General features: G+C 34.5%; 1 long non-coding RNA gene across 2 annotated transcripts; it reads right to left on the bottom strand.

The window, feature by feature from the left end:
- Positions 1-576: 576 nt before the first annotated feature.
- Positions 577-6,542, bottom strand: LOC135639941 (uncharacterized). 2 transcript variants are annotated; one of them, XR_010497093.1, is made up of 5 exons: positions 6,386-6,542; positions 6,252-6,302; positions 6,113-6,146; positions 5,613-5,630; positions 577-837 (listed from the first exon to the last, which is right to left on the bottom strand). It is a non-coding gene; the product is annotated as an uncharacterized LOC135639941 (long non-coding RNA). The 2 variants fall into 2 exon arrangements; XR_010497092.1 differs by lacking the exon at positions 577-837 and adding an exon at positions 2,181-2,226.
- Positions 6,543-21,931: the final 15,389 nt, after the last annotated feature.

The following is a 21,931-nucleotide window of genomic DNA, read 5'->3' as shown; positions in this document are numbered from 1 at the left end:
GTACATAGATAAAAGCACAATTGGAGAGGATCCACAACTGGAAGCTATTTATTCAAATAGTTTTTATCGCATCAACTTGGATTTATTTAGGAAAAGGTCTGTCAGTAAAGAAGCTAAGGTTGCCAACGGCCGGTTTTCTAATGTCCAATTGAATCCGGTCCACGTAAACCATGTTTAAATCTAATATAAATTCATATAGAAAATTCAGATTTCGAGTTCGAACACATAAATAGTTCTATCGCCAATGTGTTGAATTTTTAAGAAATTAAAATTCGAGTTTAAGCATTCTTTAACCAGTTTTGAAATGAGTTTACAATTAGGCCTCCCCGAGTCGTATTAATTTTCGAACAGATTCCAAAGAGACGAAATTGTCTTCATTTTAAATAGACGTTTTCAGCTGACAGTTTTAGATATCATCTAATATTCTTAGCCACTTTGGAAAGGTTTTAAATGATTCTATCAACGGGACGAGGATGGCGACCACAATCAAATAGAAATAGAAAGGAAATAAGATCTAAGCAACACTTTGTGAACAAAAAGATTTGAAGAGAGAAACAGAAGACTAAAGAAGATATATAGCGTGCATAGGTTCTTCACATCATAAATGTAGTTACAGAATTTACCAATAGCCAAGCTGCAGGGTCGAAACAATGCGGTCAATAACATGTCATGACATCCACATGAAACCTGTGCTAACAGATTAATTTTGTATCAAAATACTGCATACAATGGTGGTGAAGCTTCCAAAATGCCCCGTCTTTTTACTTTCGGGTGGACTACTCAGAAAGAGACCACAGCTTTACAAACAGTTGTTGCTCAGAATGATAGACCACACAACTAAAGCAAACAACAAAAAGGGAAAACAGTGTCATTTACCTCTTTAAATTTGCAAGCCAAACAATTCAATTATTCATCAAATATCACAGAATATTGATAATATTTCCCATTTAAATCTTAATTTGCAGAGCGAAGATGGCAAAAATATCGTTTAAACACATACAAGACCCTTGTTAGAATGGGGAAAATTAGGAACATTCAGGTGCTATTTGCAGTATCCTAAAATTGGAATTACAACAGAAAGACAAAGAAATAGCCAATATAGTGCAGAAGATGTTAAGAACCAAAGGTGAGATAAAGAGTATGTGTAAAGGCTAAAACCTTGTAATGTTGCAACCATATGGAGTCGCTTAATACATATTTTTCCCATCACTCTGCTTTATACTAGGTAACATCTCTGTTTATATCAAGAACATTCAACTCTCTTTTTATTGTTTCTAATAAAGTCCTTATCCATCCTTCAAACACTAGTGTTAATCAACTCATATTGTCTAAGAACAACATCTATAGATCTTTATTTCAGTATATATTCAAACCAAATTTAACGATTTTTATTTTTTATTTTATTCTTTATCGATATTTTATAACCTAATTGCTCATGAATGAACACATTTAATTGTTTTTTCATCCTTCCTAGAAATTTCACACATACACCTCAGATGTATCATTTCAATTACAAATAAATAATGTTTCTTAATTTCACCTTATACAAGTTACAAAAATGGCTATATTTAGCCATCAAGACATAACCATGCAACTATTGCTCTCCCATTCATGTTTGACAGGATAGTAAAGGCGTAATTCACATCCAATTATCTGACTTACAACAATATAAAACCATTAGCAACTACATCATCACAAAACATCAATACCTACCATCATAATGCTTGCATTAGGAAACAATTCGTAACACCTACATATCCTCCATCCCCTGCTTTGATGATTTCGGGTATCCTTTGTACTCCAACTTAACCCCCATATTTGCTGAAATAATCCTGAACTTTAGTCTCATGGCATCCATCATCTCCTGAACATGCTCATTTTCCGGGTCCAACAATGGATACTTGTTAAGCAGATCTCTCAGTTGTTGGATACTTTTTTGGAGCCTAGATGAGAATGACCCTGGATCAACTAGGATCAGTGAGTTCCACACATCAACACAGCCCTGATAAAAGCCAAGCTCCTCCCCAACTTGAAAACCCATCTTCAATCCCACCTCTCTCCCCTCCTCTTCACCAGTTTTCAAGCCATCTCTATACCCATCCTTGAAACCTTCTTGGCACAGGGTTTCGTCCAGAAGAACAATGGAATCAAAAATGTCAGAAGCATCTCCAGATGTTTGCTCCATGCTTACGATGGAGAACTTGAGAATAAGCTCAGTAATGTCACCTGGCCCATAACCAAAATAAAGGAAAAGCAGCTAAGCATGAAGAAAACATTCGAGCTAATTTGAAAATGTGTATATTTGAAGTCAGTATCTAGCCACCACATAGAGTTTTTATACAAGCAGCCAACAGCCATCGCAAAATCCACCTCTTTACTTTCTTTTCCAAGTTCATAAAGTAGAAGAAGGCCATCAACAGCTTACAGACAGCACGACCAAACATATAAGGAAGTCTTCTCATCTCCAAAGAAGAGGAGGGAACCTAATGCCAGATTGATGTTAAGATTTTTCTTTTTATACACTCAGTGGTTGGCCCTTTATCTTTGAATTACCAAGTATGTATTATTATTGTTTTTCTTCTATTTGCATATTACCCTCAAGCAGCATACTATGGTAAAGTTAAAATCAATTCCTTAGATTCTGTCTTCGATCTGTGTATTACCCTCAAGCAATATATTATGGCAAAGTTAATATCAATTCCTGAGATTGTGTAGATGGTGCCTGATATATTTGAGGGAAATAAAAGTGAGAACACTCATATTACAATCAAATTTTGGTGCTAAATCATATTTTAAGAAACGATAGATCAAACGGGACAACCATTTGATGAATTGTTTTTTTCACCCAGAATCAAAACATAACAGCTACAAAGTTGGGATCGCGAAAGACATAGTCGCAAGCCAACCAACCCAAATCAGAATGTAAAGTCAGGAAAACATGGTATCAAGATCAAAGAAATCAAAGAGGATTCCTTGTTTGCAACCAGGCAAGATGGGAAAGAGAAAGAAGAAGAATCCACATTTGATCAAGGCTATCATCTCGTTATGCCGGAGATGGAGCAAAGACCCAAACGAGATGGAGCGAGGGCAAACCGTGATAGGGCAGAGAAGTAGAAGAACAAAGGAGTCTGTGGAACTCAGCTACGGTTCATTTTATCAACCGGTCTGAATCGGTCCATGATATAAAAACCGCTCAATTCGTCGATCGATGAGACGGTGAGGTTCGATTCTATTCAGCTCCCTTTAAGTCGGCCCGAGTATGGTTGTTCAACAATGGCGTGATAAAGGAAGCCTCGAAAAAGGATACGACGTATTGTTAAGAATATTTTGTATAAAATTTAATATAATATTTCGGGAAAAATGTTAGCTTTAGAAAAAGTATATAAAAGAAAAATAGTTCAAAATAATTTGCCACTTTCATAAATAACTTTAAAGATGAAAATGATTACAATTTAGAATAATAATGATGATGATCATGATAAGGGTGTATAGAGACAAGTTGAGTTTTCACTTTTGAATAGAGGAGAATATTTCTTCTTCTTTCTCTCCACTTCAACTTCTTTCTCTCCACTTCAAGTACACCAACGCAGCTCGGTAGTGTGTATAAGCTCCAGAAACAACCGGAGGTAATGTTCTCCTCTATTTAAAAGTGAAAACTTTTAAATAGTTTGAACTAGTTTAAAGGTATTGTTAACATCAATCTGGCAATAGGTTCCCTCCTCTTCTTTGGAGATGAGAAAACTTCCTTATAAGTTTCAACTACTATGTACCAATCAACATATTAAATAACTTAATACAGCACAAACCTTGTGCCAACTAGAACAAGCCCAAATTGCCAAGGGTGTGCCTCCACACCCTCGATAGAGTAGGACACAATACCTTGTACTGTACGGCATACCCACAAGAGCAGGGCACAATACCTTACTTGTACTGTACACATTAAATAACATGCCTTGGTAAAGTCAGTATGGATATCCTGCTTGATACTTCCCAGGACAGGTACGTAACTGATCCAAGTCAAGAAATAGACACTTTCTTTTTGAAGTCCAAGAGTACTTGGTTTAGGCTTACGATTAGAATTTTCTATATTCAATAAAGGGATATATATATTCATTCCTGTTTGAACACAAATTTGACTTATGAGGATTAAGTAACATGAAAAGAGTTTTGATGGCTAATGGATTTAGTTATTGCTGATGTCTCTTCATTCAGATTGTTGTTTTTCCTATTGCCTCTCTTTCAGATGTCTTTTTCTTATTTCCTTATTCCACATTCTTTTAACAGACTTCTTCCTGCTTTTAAATTTGAGAAAATTACCAAAAAAATCCCAATATTTTGGAACTCATTTGTTTGTTCCCTTAATCCTGTTTTTATACAATATTAAGTACATCAGTTTTACACCATGTAAAAGTATCCCAAGTGCCCTCTTTTGCCCACAAACCTTTACTGCACAGCACCATTAAGATACCAGCAGCGTCCAAGCCACTTGTTAAATAAGAAGTTTGGTATGCTAGTTGAATCTGGTTACAAATGCTTTTAGCCTTTTCAGTGAAACAAAGATGAGTTAGCTCAAGTAACATCCCCTCAAGGCTAACATCAACCATAAACACGACTACCAAGGTGAACACTCTCTAAACTTGAACATTAATTAACAGATTCAATTGCCAGCCCTTGTAAACAACCTGCATATGTTGAAATTCATACTAGCACCATCAAGCTTGGCATGCACATAAGAATACTATTAATTTCAACAAAATTTACTTTGTAGATCCTCCTACGCTCAACTATAGAAGTTTTCTTTTCTCAAGCTTGAACTGCAAGAGATCCCTACTCTGCTAGAGCAATTGCTTAATTACTCAGCGGTACACAACTCAAGCGAATTCTTAGCAGAATGCCAACAAAGTTACCAAATAGATTCTCAAACTGTAATAACTATCTACATATGGTTCCAAAGAATACCAGGGATGTACACCATAAACCACATGCTAACCACAGGTAAGCTAGATAACTTAATACATGAACAACAACAAAATCAATAACAGCATATTAGCTAAATAGCTTCTCAGGATTTAATGATAAAGAAGAGAGATCCAATGGAACTACAGTAGCATATTCAACTTTAAATGTCATGGAGTACTATAGCTAAGCAACAAAATTCCACAGGTATTTGACATAAAATTACAAGGCATAAGAAAGAGGCCATATGAAATTTGATTTACAAAAGATTCTACATTTCACGTTGAAATGGAATCGTTAAAACATATGCCAAGCAAACTAGGCATATTGTGAAGTAAGAGTCATAAAAGCTTTATAAGCCAGTCAAGTTGAAACCTAACCATTTGAGCATGCACATGCAGAACCATAAGATCACTTGGACTAATCTCAATTACCAAATTTCTAGCATTAAACAAGATTGTTACCTAAGATCTAGGAGAAGATAAGAATTACATGTAAGTGTTGCACATTAAACTAAAGATGACCAAATGAAACATAAATATCTATCATCGTAGAGCTGAAAAATTACAGAAAATTAAAGATACATGACAAAGTAATGAAAGTCAAGTATCTAATAAAAAGATAATTTCGAAAATGATAACAGAGAAGTGACTTACTTTGTTCTTGAGGCAGTACTGCAGAAAATGCAACGCACAAAGAGAAGGAAGCAACAAAAATAAGTCAGATGTCAAGTTAGAAAATGCATAAAAAAGCCAAATTTTTCAAAGTTTTTGCTACTAAACAAACATCGAGTTGACAAGGAGTAACTATTCTACATTAAATTATTATTTAATAGAACAACAGAGATTGAATGCTATTCAGTTGTGTTGGTGTCTAAAAAGGTGAGAAAGCTACAATTACAGGTATAAGAATTTCCTTCTCATGTATATTTTGGCAATTTCAGGAAGAAATTAATGATGAACTTTTGAAGTTCACCTTAGACTATTACCAGAAAAGAGTGCCAAAAAAAATATTGAAAAATGTTCAGTACCATATTTCCTTTCTTTCTTAGATGTATGTCTCTCGACCTAATAAAGATATTAGCTCCACCTGACAAATACTTATTTTCCCTATTTAAAACAGTAGTGAAACACAAAGCAGAAACAAGAACTCGTACCGTTTCTGCCGTATATCTACGCATTCTCGGCAACCTGAAAAAAGGGAGGGAAAAGCATAAGGAAACGCCCCATTTATGACCACAGCTCGGACTAAACGAGTTAACGAACGAGTAGATCAAGAAAGACACGCGTTCCTACCTGGAAATCAGTAAGACCCTTGGTTGGATCTACAGCAAATTCTTCGAGAACCTGAGGCCACGGTCAGAAGAAACGAGGACTAGAATCACGAATTGGTCGAGATCCAACATCGAGCGAGAGAGAGCCAGAATTACCTCGGAGACGTATCTGGCGTACGCGTCGTTCAACGAAGATCAAGCGGCGGTTCGAGAAGAGGATGAAGACAGAGACGAGGAGTGAAGGGGAACTGGAGATCTGACGCAATGGTGTGTCCTCGCCGGACAAAGTACCGGAGGTTAGGGCTTTAAGGAGGGGGCCTTCTTGGCGAGGCAACGGCAAGTTAACGGAGCTGACGGTGGCGTGAGCTCGCGAAAGGCGTTCTTGACTGACGGAGCGGGCTCAGGTGGCTCACTCGCCGTTAGTTGTCCGCACACGGGAAGCGCACGGTTGCCGCCGTGGTTAGGATCCTAATTGAGATGGCTCGATCTTGCTCAACATCACAACGGTTAAGGTGCGAATTGGAGGGGACATAAATAAAAGCACAATTGGAGAGGATCCACAACTGGATGCTATTTATTCAAATAGTTATTATCGCATCAAGTTGGATTTATTTAAGAAAAGGTCTGTTAGTAAAGCTAGGGACAGCAACGGCCGGTTTTCTAATGTCAATTTAAATCCGGTCCACATGAACCATGTTTAAATCTAATATAAATTCAGATAGAAAATTCGGATTTCGAGTTCAAACACATAAATCATTCTATCGTGAATGTGTTGAATTTTTAACAAATTAAAAATGGAGTTTAAGCATTCTTTAACTAGTTTTGAAATGAGTTTACAATTAGGCGTTTTCAGCTTACAGTATTAATTTTCGAACAGATTCCAAAGAGACGAAATTGTCTTCATTTTAAAAAGACGTTTTCAGCTTACAGTATTAAATATCATCTAATATTCTTAGCCACTTTGGAAAGGTTTAAAATGATTCTATGAACGGGGCGAGGATGGCGACCACAATCAAATAGTGAACAAAAAGATCTGTAGAGAAAGAAACAGAAGACCAAAGAAGATCTGTAGAGAATCAATAGGTTCTTCACATCATAAATGTAGTTACAGAATTTACCAATAGCCATGCTGCATGGTCGAAACAACGTCGTCAATAACATGTCATGACATCCGCATGCAACCTGTGCTAACAGATTAATTTTGTATCAAAATACTGCATATAATGGTGGTGAATACTGTGCTAACGTATTCGTATATTCTGAGGGTTAGCGTATTGTTAAGAATATTTTGTATAAAATTTAATATAATATTTGTAAAAAATTATTAGCTTTAAAAAACATATATAAAAGAAAAATTGTTTACAAATATTAGCTTTAAAAAACATATATAAAAGAAAAAAATTGTTCACAATAATTTCCCACTATCATAAATGACTTTAAAGATTAACATAATTATGATTTAGAATAATGATGATGATGATGATGATGATAAGGGTGCATAGAGACAATTTGAGTTTTCACTTTTAAATAGAAGAGAATATTTTTTCTTCGTTCTCTGCACTTCAAGTACACCAACGCAGCCCGGTTGGCCTGCGATTGTCTTATGCAATCCCAACTTTGTAACTATTATGTTTTGATTATGGGTGAAAATAAACGATTCATCAAATGGTTGTCCTGTTTATCTATTATTTTGTGATTCTTTATAATTGTTATAATATAACTAATTGGATTATGATGATATATAATGGGAGAAAATTTTCTGATTACTTATCTTATACCCTCTGCTCTCACCTATAAATAAACAAGACATCTACGGATTACAGTATCTCTCTCAACTCTTCTCTCTAACCATCAATCTAGATGGTTCCGTGAAAGAATAGAAAGAGAGAAAAGAATCTAGTTTTCTTTGCATATTGACAGCGATCTTGGATCTAAAGACGGTGTCTTTTGTAGATCAAACAGAGCTCTCTTTTTCAGATGACATCAAAAGATACGTAACGTAAAACCAGATTTAATTATATTTTATTTCAATCATAACATAAAAATATTATTTTCATATTTAATATAGCATATTATAGAATTTATGTTATTAGAGCCTAGGTTCTTCAGATCAAATATATTAGATCTATTATCCCTATTCTCCGATGATCGTGAAGCAACAATGGTCGTCGTCAACCTTACTACATATAACCAGTGAATCTATAAGCGATAAAGGTTGCATTGGGTAGCGTGCGTGCCGCAGCACACTAGATGGCAACACTGCGCCCATGCAACGGCTGCACGCAGGCAACACCGCGTCCATGCGGCGACTACACGAGGGTAGTAGGATGCATCAAGGCGGTGACTGCGCGCGGGTAAGCGGCACCCAAGCGGTAGCCGTGGGCTGGTAGGAGCCATGGCAGCACAGCCACCCATAGGCATAAGATGCACATGGGCGGCAACCACGTGTCAGCAGGTAAGCTGCACTGATGGGCACAAACCGCGGTAGTGACAGCCGTGTGCAGGCGCAGGCTGCACCGACAATGACGTTGCAAATCAGATTTTTGCAAAAAAAAATTATAGTTTTGCCCTAGTATTTCCCTTTGATCAATTTACAACTTTGTCCTTCTATATTTTATTAATATCCTTTAATTCTTTTGATAATTCTACCCTTTACAAATCTCATAATTCCAATTTATATCCTCTTAAATATTTATAATTTTACCCTCATGAAATTAAGAATTTTTAATTTATATTCTCAATTATAAATTTATAAATATGATTTATTATAATTATGATTGAATTTAATCATGGTTATATTTTGATTATTTGATTAAATTTAATTTTAATTTAAAAAATATAAATTATGGTTTACTTTTATAGTTTTCTCATATGAATTATTAATTATATTTTTACATGTGGTAAATAAAATCTAATTATTGTTCTTGGATATTCATTTGGTTATTCACACATATATATATATATATATATATATATATTTGAAATTATGAAATAATGTTCATCTTTCACATCATTTATATGTTATCATGATTATCACATGAGTTTTTTTTTACTGATTAATATTCAATAATTATTATTGTCATTATTCTATAGCTATCAAAGTAGCTTGGGATGATAGGCTTTTGTGATGTGAATTACAATAAAAATTTGAACATTTATAGAACATTTTAAATTATATTTTATATTATTATATTGGTCTTGTAGCCACCAAAGTGACCTAGACCAATAACTTATAAAATAATATTAAGGAATTAGTCCTAAATGATATTAAAAAAATAATATTCACAATGACACACATAATTAGGAGATTTAGATAATCCCAAAGGAAAATCTAGTTTAAATAATTATGCGATTGGGTATGATGATACTGTTTTGGATATCCTTGTAGTTTAGGATTGTATACCCAAAGGTAACAACACTATTCCATAAGGATGGTATGAGTCCTCCATAGATGATCTTGAGTAAACACTAGATATATCAATATTTCACCCAAATGTGTAATATATATGATAACAATAGTTCATCAAATTTTGAAAAACTCAAAGCATTAATGTTATTTTATATTTTACAAAGTACTTTCGTCTATACCTTGTTATGCTTCTAGTATCCCTATACTCTCTATATCAAATTATCTAGAATAATTAGAGCATGTGTAATTTACACTTAGTGTATTATATCTTGATTTGGCATTGCTTGTATAAAAGCGCGCATAGTTGATTAATAAAAGTATTATGGAACAAGTTAATGAAATGAAGGTTTAGGAAAGATCTGATAGGGTTAGTTTAATGTTCATAAGAATGACGATTGCAAATAACATAAAAACTTTATTATCGATTGCAACTAGCACACAAGAATATTTAAAGATTATTGAAGATAGATTTAAATATACTGATAAGTCATTGGTTGGCACATTAATGAAAGAACTGACTACGGCTCAATATGATGACACTCAAGGAATTCAGGATCACATTCTCAATCTGGCTAATAAAGCTGCAAAACTTAAAGCATTAGGTATGAATGTCAATGAGTCTTTCCTCGCACAGTTCATTCTCAATTCTCTTCCATCTCAGTTTGACTTATTCAAGATTCACTATAATAGAAATAAGGATAAGTGAGATTTGAATGAGTTAACTAGCATGTGTGTTCATGAAAAATTGAGATTAAAGTAGAAAAGTTCATATAATATTATGATTGCTACTCAAGGAGCTGGTAATAAGAAAAGAAAATTGAAGCATCATCCATCAAAGAAATTTGTCGGGTTTGAAAATATTAAACAGACTAATGAAAAGAAAGCTTTTACTACAAAGTATTTCTTTTGTGGCAAGAAAAGACATGTGAAGAATGACTACATTAAACGCAAGACTTGGTTTGAAAAGAAAGGTATAAACTCGACCTTTGTATGTTTCAAATTAAACATTACAGAAGTTCCATCTAACACTTTATGGATTGATTCTCGTGCTTCAACTCATGTTACCAATAATATATAGTGATTTCTTTCAATCCGGAAACCAAAAAAATATGAAAGATTCATCATTATGAGAAATCGTCTCAAAGCAAAAGTCATATCAGTTGGTACTTATCATCTATGCTTAGAGACGGGTCATCTGATGGATCTTGTTAACACATATTATATTCCTATTATTTCTATAAATTTAGTTTCTCTATCTAGAATTGATGAGTTAAGATATTATCTTTCTTTTAGTAATTGTAAACTATGTATATTTTATGATTCAATAAAAGTTGGTTATGGAATGATGTGTGATAGTGTGTACATAATTAATTTGAATCTTGAGTTTGCAAATACATTATTGATCCTGCAACCAAGTATTGGATTGAAACGTAGTTTCAATAATGAAAGATCTTCTATATTGTGGCATAGACGATTGGGGCATATCTCCAAAGAAAGAATTGAAAGATTAGTGAAGGATAATATTTTGGAACATTTAGACTTCATTGATTTTGATGATTGTATAGATTGCATTAAGGGAAAGCAAACTAAATATATAAAGAAAAATATCACACGAAGTAAAGAACTCCTTGAGATTATTCATACTGATATCTACGGACCACTCTATATTTCTTGTTTTAGTAGAGAAAGATATTTTATCACATTTATAGATGATCTGTCCAAATATGACTATGTTTATCTAATACATGAAAAGTCTCAAAACCGTTGATACTCTTGAAGTGTACATAAATGAAGTCGAGAGACAATTAGATAGAAAAGTTAAAAATTATTAGATTTGACAAGGATGGTGAATTTTATGACAAATATGATTAATATAGTCAGAATATTAGTCCTTTCACTAGATTCCTAAAATAACGAGGTATTTGTGCTCAATATGTATTACTAGGTGTGCCACAACAGAACGATATTGCTGAAAGGCGAAATCGTACTGTTATGGATATAATTAGGAGCATGATGAGTTTTTCCTCTATACTTGAGTCAATGTAGGGTGAAGCTCTTAGGACAACTATGTTTATCTTAAATAGGGTTCCTAGTAAGTTAGTTTCATCAACTCCATTTGAGTTATGGACTCGTAGGAATCTCAGTTTGAAACATTTACGTATTTGAGGGTGTCCTACAGAGATAAGAGTATTATGTCCATATGAAAAAAAATTAGATCCAAGAATTATTTCAGAATATTTTATTGATTATCCAGAAAAATCCAAGGGATATAGATTTTATTGCCCTAATCATAGTATGAGGATAGTAGAATCTAGTAATACAAGATTCCTAGAAAATGATGAGATAAGTGAGAGTAAAAAATCTCAAATGATCAATTTTGATATTAAGGAGATTCAAGTTAATTCTCCAATATATCTCATATTCGAGAGATTATTTTTCCTCAAATCAATGAGAGTATTGACGAGGGTGAACAACATAATAACATCGAAAAACTCTCACGTGATGTTGATGTCGCTACTAATGATCTTGTAGAACAATCACAATTGACAGCTTTGAGAAGATCTAGAAGAAAAATGAAACATGTCATTTCTAATGATTATGTGGTATATCTATAAGAATCAGATTATGATATAGGAATAAAAAAAGATCCCTTATTGTTTTCACAAGCCATAGAAAGTAATGATTCTCGAAAATGGTATGATTAAATGAAAGAAGAGTTAAAATCAATTGTGTAGAATAGTATTTGGGAACTCATTGAATTGCCCAATAATTATAAATGAGTCGGGTATAAATGGGCCTTTAACGCTATATTGAATGATATAAAGCCAAACTTATAGCAAAAGGTTTTTCTTAGAAACAAGACATCGACTATAACGATATATTTTCTCTAGTTTCTAGAAAGGACTCATTGAGAATCGTCATGGTATTAGTGGCTCATTATGATTTTGAGTTACATCAAAATCATGTGAAAATAGCATTTTTAAACGGGGATCTGGATGAGAAAATCTATATGGAATAACATGAAGGATTCATAGAAAAGGATAACAAAAAGTTGGGCTTTTAAATTAAAAAAATTCATTTATGGCCTTAAACAAGCTCATAGACAATGATATATAAAGTTTCATAATATGATTAGTTCTTTCATATTTAAGGAAAACACTGTTAATCAATAAGAGAGGGGGTTGAATTAGTGCAGCGGATTAAAACTTCAGTTTTGGAAAAATCTTTCATATGATAAAAAACCGAACTCGGAAGTGCTTATCTTGAAAACATGTTCGTAAAGGTGTGCAGCAAAAGTAATGAGGAAGTAAAGCACGTATGAAGGTTTGCAGTAAGGTAAATAGCAATAAGTAAATGCAAACGAGAGAACACACCAATTTAAAGTGGTTCGATCAAAATGACCTACATCCACTTGTGAAGCCTTCTTCAAAGAGACTCCCAACTTCCACTAGCAAATCACTTTGAAGGGGAAGGACAAATACCCTTTTTACAACCTTTTACAAGTGGTTCACACTCTTACAAGTTTTCAACGAGAAAGAAGGAGGTGAACACTCAAGCAATTGAAAAACAAGACTTGCTAAAGACTTTGTTAAGGCTTTATCTCAATTTCTTACTCCTCAAAAGGTTGTGTTCTCTGCTGAGAATTGAGGGGTATTTATAGGCCCTAAGAGGATTCAAATTTATGCTCCAAATTTTGAATTCTCTTAGGTTCCCGAGGTTGGCGGTGCCACCACCTGTCGGTGGAGGTGCCATCGCCCGACCTCTCGGGTGCTGGGCAGTGCCACCGCTCAGTCCAGCGGTGCCACCACTCAGTTTTCGGGTTCTGGGCGGTGCCACCGCCTAATCTGGCGGTGCCACCGCCTACACTATTTCAGCTCACTAGTTGGGCTCCAAACTTGGCCCAAACCAGTCCGAACTCGGGCCCAATTGACCCCTACTTGGGTTATAGGATTAAAACATAATCCTAACCCTAATTAACGTGCTAAATACGAATTTAAATACATTTCCTAAGCTATTACAAAGTCCGCAAGTCAAGACTTTTTCCGACGAACTTTCGGCGATCTTCCGATGAACTCTCGGAAACCATTCTGCGGACTCCTAGCAAGCTCCAAGACTTCACGATTTGATCTTGGCGAGTTCCAATGAGCTTCTTCGGCAAGCTCCGATCTTTCTCGGCGAGCTCCGTGAACTTCCAACGAACCTTCCAGCGAGCTTCCGAAAAACCCTTCGGCAAGCTCCCTACTCATTCTCGGCTAGTTCCGACAGCATTCCCAACGAACCTTCGGACTTCCGTCGAACTCTCGAACTCACAACAAATCCTTCGCGCTTGACTCCGACACTTTGTTTCGCTTTATGCTTTCGTCGTTATCGTAGTTAATCCTGCACACACAAGCCAAAACTCTATTCCGATCTAGACAATTATTACAACGCGAATTGACATTCTGTTGCCCGGCACGTCATTGGTTGGCGCTTCGTCCGATTCTTCAGCGCATCGTCCTCTCTTGTAGCTTGTTGCCCAATCGGCGGTTGACCTCCGTAACCCCGATATCCTTGCCGTAATTTCGCTCTCCTTGGCCCGATGCCGGATGTCCGAAGCCTTCTGTCGTCCAATATCCTGACGTGATCTCCTCCGGCGCAACGTCAATTCCTCCTGCGTCAACTGTCTAATCCTGATCGAGTAGACCTGCATCACTCAAAATATAGTTAAACATCTAAACACAATCAATTAGTTTCATCATCAAAATCCAAGATTCAACAATCTCCCCCTTTTTGATGATGACAACTAATTGATGACTAACGGAGTTAAATTTAACTCCCCAGAGTTTAACCAAACTCCCCCTATCAATATGCCATTGATATAACACTTGGATTATCCCAAATCTAAGTAACATTCATCACATGTTATGAAAAATATTTAAACCATCATGCAAATATATATAAAATATTCAATTCAATGCATAAAGTCATCAATATACTTCTCCCCCTATGTCATCAACAAAAAGGAGAAGTAGCTCTAGCTATTTTAAAATATATTCAAGTTTTTATAACATGAAGCTAGATTTTCATCACAACATATAAACACAAAAACATAGTAAGATTCTTAAGTTCAATCATGGCAATTCAACACTTGCTTCTTGTGTAAGATTGCACTTTTGCTTCTTTTTTTTTTTTAGATAGCAACTCTTTTGAGATAGTGATCTTAGCAAATTTTACATCATGCAAGGTAGCAAATTTTTGTGATGTTCAAGATAGTAAGTTCTTTCTTCTCTTTTAAGAAGTGCTATTTTCGCTTCCTTTACAAAGTGCAAGCTAGCAAAGTGTTTGAAAAAGTAAGCAAGTTTTACAACATACAAGCTAGCAAAAATTTCGAAAGCAAATACAAGATAGCTTTCTTGTTGAAGTGTGTAAGCTATCGATTCTTGCTTCCTATTGTAATGTGCAGGTTGCAAGTCTTGCTTCTTGAGATAGGCAAGATAGTGATGTTCAAGAAGACAACTTTTGCTTCTTGAAATAAGCAAGTTAGCAATCTTTGCTACTTAAGATAGGCAAGTTAGCAATCAAGTTTTTGCATCTTCTTGACTTGTGCAAGCTAGCTATCCCCCCCTTTGTCATTTGTCAAAAGGAAGGGAAGACCCTTTACATCAATTATGACAAAGGTAAGTATCAATCTTATTTGTGCATCATCATATTTTTAAATTAGAATAAACACATTTTCAAAAACCTTATATTCATTCATGCACGATATTGAATAAATCGATCAACATTATGAGGATATCATACATGATACTAAAATTTTTAACTATTTGTCAATATTTTGATCATGATACCAAACATTCATCATTTAGAGTATTCATGATACAAAAAATTAAATCAATATTTATAATATATCATTTTAGCAACAACTCATAGTATTTTAAATCATGATTTACATCATATATAATACATCACATCATAATTAGAAAGCACAAGTATTGCATACATCATTGCAAATCATAAATGTTTCATATCATGATGGTATCAATTTGTCAAATTATATCATATCATGCATGATCAAAACTTCTCCCCATTTGTATTCCATGCATAATTTCACTTCATCACATTAGGATTATCAAGAGGAATTAATTGGGTGATGAGATAAATATTTCACGAATACATGGAATTGTATAAAAAATCATATCATAAGTGTTTCATACATTCATATCATCACATGAAGGAATATAAACAAAAATTAGTGATGAGATATTACTTCATGAATATAATAAAATTCATATAGCATATCATGGTTTATTAGAATTAATCTTCCTTTTGGTGAATAGCAAAAAGAATAGTAGGAGAGCAAGATCTCAATTCATGCACATCAAATATTCAATTGTCAAAATCATGATTCATCTAGAAAATTCTCCTATTTAAATATTCAAAGAGAGAATCATGATGAACATTCTTGGTTTACATAAAGTTTCAAAACATAATTATCAAGATCATGATTTCGATAAAAAATTATTCGAATTTAAATCATCAAAATCATTATCAAAATCCAAGAGATTCACAAAGATGATACAAATGGATTCATCAAAATCAATAAGATTGAGCAAAATAATTTTCAAGAATGTTTTCCTCTTTTCGATTGTTTCAAAACATATGATTTTGTTTCATTTATGCCAAATAAAAACATGTATCATGTTTAAAACCGAAAGAGTAAGATTTATTTCAACAAAGATCAATAAGGTACTTTCATTATAGTAAAAATTAATAATTCATAAATCGTAAGATTTATGATGCATAATTTCGAAATTTATTAAGCATGATCAATATGCATGACACTAAAACATGGTTTCAAAATGTTTAATATGTTTATTACATAATTTCATCATTATGCATCATTATATATTACTTTACAATGTCATACATAAAATTATCAAATCATAGTATTAAAATATTAATATTTTCATTACAACTTTATGCATCGTTAAGTATACAATTGTTAAGCATGACACTTCACTATTTCATATAATCATGCCTATTTCATTTATGTCAAATCAAAACATACATTATTTTTTTTAAAGCCACTTTTATGTCAAATCAAAAAATGCATCATTAAGAATGATAATTATGTATTACTTCAAATCAAACATGATTTCAGTTAATTTCAAAATATTTATCATGATAGAGCATATAAGCCAAAGAAACTGTTAAACATAAAACATATTCATCAATGATGGCTTCATTTGTTATTTGTTGCAGTCATACATTTTTCTTTTTAGGTGAATCTATCTTTTCATGGTTAATTTGCATACAAAAGTCGTGCATCATTTTCGAAAGCAACTTTCATCATGGTATAAATCAATAATCCATAAATCGTAAAAGATCATTATGGAAATCATCAATAATCAATAAACTATAAATTACCCAAAACTCATCATCATCATGCATAGCTTCAAAAAATAAATTTATTAGGCATGATATCATATTTCATAAGGTATTTTTAATCAAAATCATTTTGTTTATCATAAACATACAATTTTCATGATTATTTTCAAAATTACTAGAATGATAAGCATGATTTCTTTTTTCTTTCATGTAATTTTTAAGAAAATTAATCCTAAACTAAATTACAAATAACTCATGAAAAGTATTATGTAATTTCAAAATAATTCAAGAGAGTTGAGTTACTTACCTTGTAGTCGAAGCTCGTAAAAGCCCAATTCGCCGTTTCACTTTTGGAAGTTTTTGATTCATCCTTGGTTGTCTTCCTCTTCTTTGGCCTCTTCCTCCGTTCAAGTTCATTGTTTATTTTAGATTTTTGTTTAATAAACTTATTAAGATTTAGTGTTCGAAGTTCAAGTTCATCATTGTCCTCATCACTTGAGTCATCGCTCAAGTGGTATTCATTTGTCCGGAGTTCCAAATCCTTCCTATTCTTTGGAAGGTGATTTTGTTCATCATGTTCATCATATGTGCATTGTGCACCATTTCATATATCATCAACGAACCAATTAGTTCTTCAAGTGGAAAAATATTTAAATCTTTTGTTTCTTGTATTGCGGTTATTTTAGGATCCCACCTTTTTGGAAGGGATCTTAAGATCTTGCTTACGAGATCAAAATTCGAAAAAGATTTACCAAGAACTCTTAGATTATTGACGACATCCGTGAAACGGGTGTACATGTCACCTATAGTCTCGCTTGGTTGCATTTGAAAAAGCTCAAAATCATGCAATAAAATGTTAACTTTCGAGTCTTTGACTCTAATAGTTCCCTCGTGCATGATTTCAAGTGTTTGCCAAATATCAAAAGCCGTTTCGCACATAGAAATCCGATTGAACTCATTTTTGTCCAAAGCGCAAAATAAGGCATTCATAGCCTTTGCGTTTAAAGAAAAATATTTCTTCTCCAAATCCGACCATTCGTTCATCGGTTTAGAGGGAAGTTGAAAATCGTTTTCAACGATATTCCATAAATCCAAATTCATAGAAATCAAGAAAATTCTCATTCGAGTTTTCCAATAAGTGTAGTCCAATCTGTTAAACAACGGTGGACGAACAACCGATAAGCCCTCTTGAAAGCCATGAAGAGTCATTTCTCTCGGGTGTAAATCCGAAATGAGAAATACCGGGCTCTGATACCAATTGTTAGGATCGGAGCGGCACTAAGAGGGGGGGGGGGGGGGGGGGTGAATTAGTGCAGCGGATTAAAACTTTGATTTTGGAAAAAAATTTCATATGATAAAAAACCGAACTCGGAAGTGCTTATCTTGAAAGCGTGTTCGTAAAGGTGTGCAGCAAAAGTAATGAGGAAGTAAAGCACGTATGAAGGTTTGCAGTAAGATAAATAACAATAAGTAAATGCAAACCAGAGAACACACCAATTTAAAGTGGTTCGGTCAAAATCACCTACATCCACTTGTGAAGCCTTCTTCGAAAAGGCTCCCAACTTCCACTAGCAAATCACTTTGAAGGGGAAGGACAAATACCCCTTTTACAACCTTTTACAAGTGGTTCACACTCTTACAAGTTTTCAACGAGAAAGAAGGAGGTGAACACTCAAGCAATTAAAAAACAAGACTTGCTAAAGACTTTGCTAAGGCTTTATCTCAATTTCTTACTCCTCAAAAGGTTGTGTTCTCTGCTGAGAATTGAGGGGTATTTATAGGCCCCAAGAGGATTCAAATTTGTGCTCCAAATTTTGAATTCTCTTGGGTTCCCGAGGCTGGCGGTGCCACCACGAGTCGGTGGAGGTGCCACCACCTGTCGATGGAGGTGCCACCGCCCGACCTCTCGGGTGCTGGGCAGTGCCACCGCTCGGTCCAGCGGTGCCACCGCTCAGTTCTCGGGATCTGGGCGGTGCCACCGCCTACACTATTTCAGCTCACTGGTTGGGCTCCAAACTTGGCCCAAACCAGTCCGAACTCGGGCCCAATTGGCCCCTACTTGGGTTATAGGATTAACACCTAATCTTAACCCTAATTAACGTGCTAACTACGAATTTAAAGACATTTCCTAAGCTATTATAAAGTCCGCAAGTTAAGACTTTTTTCGACGAACTTCCGACGGTCTTCCGATGAACTCTCAGAAACCATTCTGCGGACTCCCGGCAAGCTCATAGACTTCACGATTTGATCTTGGCGAGTTCCAATGAGCTTCTTCGGCAAGCTCCGATCTTTCTCGGCGAGCTCCGCGAACTTCCAACGAACCTTCCGGCGAGCTTCCGAAAAACCCTTCGGCAAGCTCCCTACTCATTCTCGGCTAGTTCCGGCAGCATTCCCGACAAACCTTCGGACTTCCGTCGAACTCTCGAACTCGCAACAAATCCTTCGCGCTTGACTCCGACACTTTGTTTCGCTTTATGCCTTCGTCGTTATTGTAGTTAATCCTGCACACACAAGTCAAAACTCTACTCCGATCTAGACAATTATTACAACGCGAATTGACATTCTGTTGCCCGGCACGTCATTGGTTGGCGCTTCGTCTGATTCTTCAGCGCTTCGTCCTCTCTTGCAGCTTGTTGCCCAATCGGCGATTGACCTCCGTAACCCCGATATCCTTGGCGTAATTCCGCTCTCCTTGACCCGATGCCCGACGTCCGAAGCCTTCTACCGTCCAATATCCTAACGTGATCTCCTCCGACACAACGTCAATTCCTCCTGCGTCAACTGTCTAATCCTGATCGAGTAGGCCTACATCACTCAAAATACAGTTAAACATCTAAACACAATCAATTAGTTTCATCATCAAAATCTGAGATTCAACAATTACAATATCTCTCTCAACTCTTCTCCGTAACAGGCCAAACAGAGATCTCTTTTTAAGATGATATCAAAACGTATGTATCGTAAAATTAGATCTAATTATATTTGATTTCAATCCTGGTATAAAAGATTATTTCTGCATTTAATATAACATAGTATATATTTTATACTAACAATCTTTTTTTAAAATATAATTTAGCATCAAAATTTGATTGTCTTCCGAGTGTTCTGATTTTTTTTCCATTAAATATATCTGGCACCATGTACACAATCTAATGAATTGATTTTAACTTTTGTAATAATATATTGCTCGAGGGTAATACATAGATCGAAGACAGAATCTAAGGAATTGATTTTAACTTTACCATAGTACGCTGCTTGAGGATAATACACAAATAGAAGAAAAACATACTCGGTAATTCAAAGATAAAGGGCTAACCACTGAGTGTATAAAAAGAAAAATCTTAACATCAATCTGGCATTAGGTTCCCTCCTCTTCTTTGGAGATGAGAAGACTTCCTTATATGTTTGGTCGTGCTGTCCGTAAGCTGTTGATGGCCTTCTTCTATTTTATGAACTTGGAAAAGAAAGTAAAGAGGTGGATTTTGCAATGGCTGTTGGCTGCTTGTATAAAAACTCAATGTGGTGGTTAGATACTGACTTCAAGCGAGGGCAAACCGTGAAAGGTAGAGAAGTTGAAGAACCGCTCTATGAGATCGAGCGAGGGCAAACTCAGATGCGATGCATTTTAGAATAATAATAATAATGATGTCTAGAGACTTTTCACTCTTGAATAGAGGAGAATATTTCGATAGAATTATATATACAAAAATATGAACATAGTGCATAAGAGATAGAGATAATTTATCCTTACAAATAAAGAAACTATTTTTCATTACTTAAAATTTGAGTAATATATCAAAACTTGCCCTCCTCGTTATTATGAAAAAATGTAAAATTAAGTTTCAACAATTGAATTACAATTTAAAATAAAGAAAAGAGTATAAAACATTGAATGATATAAAATTTTAGATAGGTCCAAAGATGCAGAGATCAATAGTTCATAAAAAATTAGGATACAATTTAATAGGAAATATAAATAGGCATAAACTTAGTCAACGATAAATTAAAATAAATAAAATAACATAAATTAACCACTCCATGTCGTATTACAAATAGTTCGTAATTATAGGGCCCTTTCTCTATCATCTATATATTTCCTAGGCCAAAATCCTAATAAAAATGAGATGTTTGACGAGTAAAAAGAAAATCCAGTACTCTATTCATATTTACACAAAATTTCATATAAAAAGATCTTTATAGTTCTTCATTAAACTCTCCAAAAAGAAAAAAAACACTCCAGTTTTAAAATGTAGTGACTAATTTTTCTAATGCATACTGTGTTGTACAAATTCAGCTTGAAATAATAAACTTCTAGAATGAACACCAGAAGTAAGGATGAAGAAAAGACATCCTAAATGTACAAAAAATAACAAGAGAATGCAGGCTAAATTCATGATGAATCAACCCTGACATCAAAATAGGCAACCTTGATCAGTACAATAAAGGAATAATTGCAACAAGAATGAATTCTCATATTGTAGTTTAGATTGTAATCGGTCGTGTCTTAATCGAAAAGAGAACTAGTAACAAATAGTTAATGCATACGTTGACATGCTAGAAAATTCTTCTAAGATAATAACTACAGAAATTGGAAAGTTTCATGATGATTTCATATCAAAGTTTTGATGTAAGATGAGTGTTTATAATATTTTACTATCTTCATAAAAGTTGTGCTTCATTATCAATCTATCGAGGCAAAAGAACAGAGCCTTCTGAAAAATTTATGACATTTACACTAGGACTAGTAACAAAGATCATGTTAGGTCGAGTAGGAATTTTTCAATCTGCAGAATGGGAGAAGTGAGACTGTACCAGAACAGGTATACTAGTGTGATCAGAATGCGTAAATCTGCAGGGGGAGACAATTGGATAATAGTTGCAGTAGGTGCCAGCAAGAGAGAGATGGAAGCACATCCATAGAAGCC

This window comes from Musa acuminata, chromosome BXJ3-6, assembly GCF_036884655.1.
Source record: "Musa acuminata AAA Group cultivar baxijiao chromosome BXJ3-6, Cavendish_Baxijiao_AAA, whole genome shotgun sequence".
NCBI lineage: Eukaryota > Viridiplantae > Streptophyta > Magnoliopsida > Zingiberales > Musaceae > Musa > Musa acuminata.
Note: the sequence above shows the minus strand (reverse complement) of the source record. Positions and strands in the feature narration are given on the sequence as shown.